The 7,216-nt window shown below is 35.8% G+C and overlaps 1 long non-coding RNA gene across 1 annotated transcript; it reads right to left on the bottom strand.

Annotated features, from left to right (window-relative positions):
- Window positions 1-2,651: 2,651 nt before the first annotated feature.
- On the bottom strand, window positions 2,652-4,972 carry LOC127152938 (uncharacterized). Its single transcript, XR_007825147.1, has 4 exons — window positions 4,850-4,972; window positions 3,617-3,694; window positions 3,426-3,527; window positions 2,652-2,801 (listed from the first exon to the last, which is right to left on the bottom strand). It is a non-coding gene; the product is annotated as an uncharacterized LOC127152938 (long non-coding RNA).
- Between the last annotated feature and the right edge of the window lie 2,244 nt (window positions 4,973-7,216).

Here is a 7,216-nt window from a genome sequence, read left to right as displayed (position 1 = left end):
CTATGTTTCCCATCAGTATTTGTTCTCAACGTTCTTCCAGCTATGTATGGTGGAAGCAGAAGACACTAAATGCTGACTAAATTAGCTGCATTTGCTGCTAAATAGAAGCTCATTTAGGTCCTGGTATTCTTTAATCCCATCCAAAGGAAAAATAGCTGTCTGTAGTGTTCACTAGTCTCTCCAAACATACATTTAATTTAGCAGATAACCTAAAATGTAGAATATAGACAGATTATCAAAGAAATACGACATAAAAAGGAGGGCGACACACCAAGAGGAGACATTTTTAATCTAACCTGTTATAATTGAAATAGTTATACTGACCTCTGCTGGTCATGATATACATTACATTAAAGATGGACACACACTAAGAGGTGACTTTTTGAATCTAACCTGTTATCATTTAAACCAGTGGTTCTCAACTCCAGTCCTCGGGGCCCACTGCTTTGCACATTTTGTATATCTCCCTCATTTAGCACACCTGGTTCAGATCATAAGCTCGTTAGGAGAAAGATCCATAAACTGAACTGAGTGTGTCAAATTCAGAAACATACAAAAAGTGCAGAGCAGTGGGCCCTGAGGACTGGAGTTAAGAACCACTGATTTAAACTGTTATACTGACATCTGCTGGTCTTGATGTGGCTGCACACTCAATTATTATTAAAGCTTTTTCAATTACAACTGTAATGGCAGGAAATTAGCAGGAAATACATTGTAGTTTATGACCTACAAAAGGGGTGCCCAGCCCTGTTCCTCGAGATCTACCTTCCTGCAGAGTTTAGTTCCAACCCTGATCAAACACACCTGTCTGTAACTATGAAGTGCTCCTTCAGATCCTGATTAGTTGGTTCAGGTGTGTCGACAGGAACAGGGTTGAGCACCCCTGATCTACAACATTAGCAGACCATTTTGAAAGATCTTAAAGGGAGAGTCACCCGAAAAATGAAAATTGTGTCATCATTTACTCACTCTCATGTGGTTCCTAACCTGTACAACATGTCTGTCTTCTGTGGAACATTAAAACTGTCTTAAGAAATAACACTTGTTTTCCCATTAAATGGAAGACAGTGGTTACGAATGGAAGAATGCTAATACTAAACCTACACTGATCAGGCATAATATTATGACCACTTTTCTAATATTGTGTTGGTCCCCCTTTTGCTGACAAAACAGCCCGAACCTGTTGAGGTATGGACTCCACTTGACCCCTGAAGGTGTGCAGTGGTATCTGGCTCCAAGATGTTAGCAGCAGATATTTTAAGTCCTGTAAGTTGCAAGGTGGGGCCTTCACTGATCAGACTTGTTTGTTCAGCACATCCCACAGATGCTCAATTGGATTGAGATCTGGGGAATTTGGAGGCTAAGTCAACACTTCAAACTCGTTGTTGTGCTCCTCAAACCATTCCTCAACCATTTTCTCTTTGTGGCAGGGCGCATTATCCTGCTGAAAAAGGCCACAGTCACCAGGGAATTCTGCTTCCATGAAAGGGTGTACATGGTCTGCAAGAATGCTTAGGTAGGTGGTACGTGTTAAAGTAACATCCACATGGATGAAAGAACCCAACAAGCAGAACATTGCCCAAAGCAACAGACTCCCTCTGCTGACTTGTCTTCTTCCCATAGTGCATCCTGGTGCCATATGTTCCTCAGGTAAGTGACGCACATGTACCCAGCCATCCACGTGATGTAAAAGAAATTGTGATTCATCAGACCAGGCCATCTTCTTCCATTGCCCTGTGATCCAGTTCTGATGCTCACATGTCCACTGTTGGCACTTTCGGTGGTTGACAGGGGTCAGCATGCACCCTGACTGGTCTGCGGCTATGCAGCCCTATATGTAACAAACTGTGATGCACTGTGTATTCTGACACCTTTCCATCAGAATCAGCATTAACTTCTCGAGCAATTTGAGCTACAGTAGCTCGTCTGTTGGATCGGACCACACAGGCCAGCCTTTGCTCCCCACGTGCATCAGTGAGCCTTGGCCACCCATCACCCTATTGCCGGTTCACCACTGCTCCTTCCTTAGTCCACTTTTGATAGATATTGACCACTGCAGGTCTGGAATGCCCCTCAAGAGCTGCAGTTTTGGAGAAGCTCTGACCCAGTCATCTAGCCATCACAATTTGTCTCTTGCCAAACTCACTCAAATCCTTACACCTGCCAATTTTTCCTGCTTGTAACACATCAACTTTGAGGACAAAATGTTCATTTGCGGCCTAATATATCCCACCCACTAACAGGTGTTGTGATGAAGAGATAATCAGTGTTATTCACTTTACCTGTCAGTGGTCATAATGTTATGCCTGATCTGAATTTAATCCTGTACAGACTTATACAGACTGATGCATCACAAATCTCAAAGTAAAAACTATTTCTGTTGAAATTCATGTTTTTGTATGTTCAGTAAGATTATTGTTCAAGAGAATGTATTGTTCAACCCAATGTACATAAAAATAGCCCCTCTTAGTCTTGCAGAGCTAGACTCTTTTACTCTTTTATGAGTAAATTGTTTGTCTGTATGTGCTGACTTTAATTATGAACAAAGAAATAAAAAATAAAAAAGCTGTTTCATTTTTTTAATGAAAAATATATATAAAAAACAAATACTTACAAAATACTGATTTATTCACACGTTAAAATATTAATACTTTATATGACCCTATGTAAATGAATAAGCATCAGCATCTTTATCAGGGTCTTTCACTTCAGAGATGCAACAGGAGCATTGGAAATGATTCATGGCCGATCACCACTACTCCATCTTCACCCTCAGGATTTTCCAGGCATTGAACAGAAGCCTGAAAGACATTACATTGGTTTTAACATGTAAAACAACACTTAAGCTGCTTCTGACCATTTATGTTTATTTTGAACTGTCAGTGTTATGGTTGCCAATCACTTTTTTTTACACTTTACTCTGACCACATCATTAGTACTATTACTTACTAACTGTAATCTCAAGTCAAGCTTTTAAATCCTTTAAATCACATGAAATATCATTATACATTAGAAATGAACAAATTACTATCAATTTAAGCAATGTCAAGCTGAATGAATTATCATGACATACATTTGGTTGATCAGTGTAATGGAAATGACTGGGAAATTATTCTGACTTAAACACCACTATTCCATCTTCACCCTCTGGATTATCCAGGTATTGAATAGAAATCTGAATAGAACCACATTACACATTCAGCTGCATCTGACAATATTTATTTAATTGAAATACAGTTTTTGTCAGTTTTAAAGCACCTGAAGTCATGCAGCAAATATAATATGTGACATGTGAGTGTAATAAGGTCAATATGTGATATATCATGGCAAAACTGTTTAGCCATGACTGTGTTCACAATAGAGCATGAATTATCATACCGTATTTCTAAAATAATACAACTGAACAAAATCCGGTTATGACTTACGTTTGGTTGACTGATGGAGTGGAAATGATTTTGAAATGTTTCACAGCCAAACACCACTTGGCCATCTCGACCTTCACAATTGTCCACACACTGGACAGGATACTAAAACACAATGAAATTATATGTAAAATAAAACTTTTTTTTTTTTTTTTTTTAGATGTTTAATGAATGGTTTAAATAAACCTGACTACCTTAAGCTGCCAAGTATCGATGACAGCTGGACACAACACCACATCTTTCAAGCAGGAGAAGCTGCAGCATGTGTTCCCCTAATTAAAACAACAAAAAAACATGATGTATATAATTAATGTAAAACTTCATGACAAAAATATTAAGAACAAAATATATCTGTCAAGGGCAATGCAGTCTTTATCTGGCCAAGCACCTATTCTGTGATGTTAACACGTTTGCTTTCCAAACAACTTAATTTGTGTATTTGCATTGTTTAAAGTTAAAGTTGCAAGTTAAAATGTCTCTTTAATCTTTATTTATCCCAATTAATGAAAGATAATGATTATGAATTTTTATTGAAACCTTTACTTTACAACCTTTCCAACATTTTTAGTTTTGTAAACTTTTGATAGCCATACACAATTACAAACTTATGTTTAGATTACATACCATTCAAATGCCTTGTAGGTATGTTGCTGTTCTTGATCGTGCAGATTTGATCTTCGTAACAATGTGATTAGCTTAGCTGTGTTTTTAACGCAAGCCCTTGATTGTTAATATGTATGGAGATCTGTTACGTAGTGCGAAGCATTCATTCTGATTGGTTGGAAAATAAGCCATTTATATATGAAATGTGTTTTTAATACATTAAATTTTCAAGTGGCATACACAGGAGGTTAATACATTATAAAAACTGATTAACAATATGAACAAACATTATTATATTACATAATGCTTGAGAAATCAGTATTATACAATCAAATAATTAAACGTCTCATAGAAATGTGATTTACAGTATTTGAACATTTTTGTACATAAAAGTCACTTATAGGTGACTAAACATTTTGAACAACATTTGAAACCAAATTCTAAATTCTAATAAAAATTATATATATTTTTTTTTATTATTTTATTTTTTTTTATGTTGATTAGAAAGTTTTCTTGCACTATATTTCTTTACAATAAATGTCTCTTGGTTATATATATTGATTTATAATGCAAAAACATTTATACATTTTTAAGCTTGCATGAAGTGAGCCATTTTTAGGTTACTTTTTAGGCCATCTCTTATTTGATGTCCAGCGTATTATTGTTAAGCTTTATGTAGGCCTATTGTTTGAAGTTGTTACAATATTAGATTTATTACAAAATATGAAGTTATTACAAAAGTTATTGGCAAACAAAACTACAAAAGAAGTCAACAATGTAAAGCTTTATAACAGTCATTCATCGCAGCAAAAAATTCATATCACCTTTTTGTCCCTGTGCTCAGCATGGTTAAAAGAAGACTTGACATTGTGACATTCTAATCATCCATCTACTCCACAATGAAGTCAAAAATCCAGAAAAATAACCCCATATGGTAAAGCATACTTCCACAGGTAACTACTGACTTTGAATGAACAACTCCTGAAGGTAATGATCACACCTTGTATTTAATGACTCCCACTCAAAAAATTTCCTGACGTAATTGCATTTCAAAAAGAGTTGACAGGATTGGCAGGCTTCTCAACTAAAGGAATGCATTGCAAGATGTACCAGTATAAGAAACAATGTTCCAGTCTGGGCTAGGCAAATAAAAAGGAAAATTAAATGCCAATACTTCCTTGTTTGTACCAGCAGTATGAAATAAATCCTTATAAGTCAAAGTTTTGCAGTGAAAAAAAAAATACTAGGAGGTATGTCAAATATTTACAAAATGTATTTCTTTAATATATAATATAATTAGAAATACATTATGAGTACAATCATTTAACAGTTTTGGTGTATGATAACAAGCTTGCTGGGGGATTAATGAAAGCTGGTCTACAAGCATTGGATAAGCGTTAACATATAGGCTATTACCAACTTTAGGTTACTATCCACAACACAACCTCAAGCACTAATCCAGTAGGGGTTCAATCCCTAACTGCCTGGTAGCACCAGCCACTGGCAGTGGTGGGTGGCAGTCCACTTTTTTTGCAAGTGCCATATTTGGGAACGATTGATTTATGGCAGATTTTGTCTTTTGCACTCCTCCCACTCTAGCTCTAAGGAATAACACTTTTTCACTGTACTCTTCTACCTGATCAACATTTTATGAAGTGATAGGGCCTGTGCTAAACTCAGAGCTCAACAGGGGCTGGCTGAGCTGAGCAGCCAATGCAGGCAGCAGTGACCCATCAGTTGGGACTGCTTTAATGGAGATAAACCTCTCTAAAACAAGGATCATGTAAAATAATAGATCCATTAGAATAGATGCACAATTTAAAAATGAATTTTTACAGCGGGAGTGGGGGGGGTGTTAAACTTGGAGCTCAATACAGTGCTGCAGCCATGACGTTGAAACCTGGAAGGCTAATTTTCCTGTTGGTCAGAGCCATTTTCATATGGGTTTTGTAAAACAAGTTTGGTGGTGAATATAAATAGACGATACTTGGATGTTTTGCTCTACAATGTGAATTACACAAACCAATACTGAACACACACATTTTGAAGCAGTTATTTGTAACATATATTTGTAATAAGTAACTACATAAGAACTTTAAGGGTGTGAGTATGTGCAGTTTACGTTGTACAACAAAACACCCAATTATCATCAATTTATGTTAACCACAGACTTTGTTTTAAAATATATGTATATATAAAATTCCATAGGAAAATCTGAAGGGAACCCAAGGCAGTTTTAGTCCTCCGGGTCTTAGAGTTGAGAGCAGTAGTCACTACTTATTTATTTGAATTCATGTTTGCATTTATGTTTGCATAAAGACATAAAGTTTTCCTCTTCAATAAACAAGCTACAGGTAGTGCAAAATGCAGCTGCTAGAGTCCTTACCAGGTCAAGAAAATATGATCATGTTACCCAATTTTACAGTCTCTACACTGGCTACCTAATAAGTTCTGTATCAATTACAAAATATTACTATTTATTACTACTTATTCATAAGGCCCTAAATGGTTTAGCTCCTGCGTACCTAACCAGTCTTCTATGAAACTACAATTAATCACGTTCTCTAAGGTCGCAAAACTCTGGGCTTTTGGTACCCAGAACTGGGTATTAACTAATTACACATAATCTGTATTATGTAATCAGATTCCAAAAATTAAGTACTTGTAATTAGATTATATTACATTTTAAAATACTTGTAATCAGACTACTGTTTTTTATGGATTATATGATTACATGTACACAATAGCAATAAATTATTCATAATTGATTGATTCTCCCTAATTCCTCTTTCATTTTTTACATTTTCCTTTCTAAATAGCCCACTGCTTACATACATTCAGAAAGCTTTGTGGACATTCACATAAAGATCAGTAATTAGTCAGGTGGCGACACAGCATTTGACCACTGATTTACAAAATCATTTCAGCTTTAAGAAGTGATTTAACAATGCATTAACTACTGATGAACACATTGATTTCTATTAGGTTAGCCATGTATTTCTGTGTCTTTGGAAGGCTTTTGTCTTTCAAACACATTAAAATGCACAATTCATACAAACTTTTTGTCATCTGATCCTCTTTCACCAAACAGATTTACTTGAAGTACCCCTGAGATTTAAAAATAAATATTTTAATAATTAAGTACCAGATTTGCACATTCTTTGGTTCTCTGACATTGGTTATGGTCAGAT

This window comes from Labeo rohita, chromosome 21 (genome assembly GCF_022985175.1).
Source record: "Labeo rohita strain BAU-BD-2019 chromosome 21, IGBB_LRoh.1.0, whole genome shotgun sequence".
Lineage (NCBI taxonomy): Eukaryota > Metazoa > Chordata > Actinopteri > Cypriniformes > Cyprinidae > Labeo > Labeo rohita.
The sequence above is the reverse complement of the archived record's forward strand: the minus strand, read 5'-3'. Positions and strand labels throughout refer to the sequence as shown.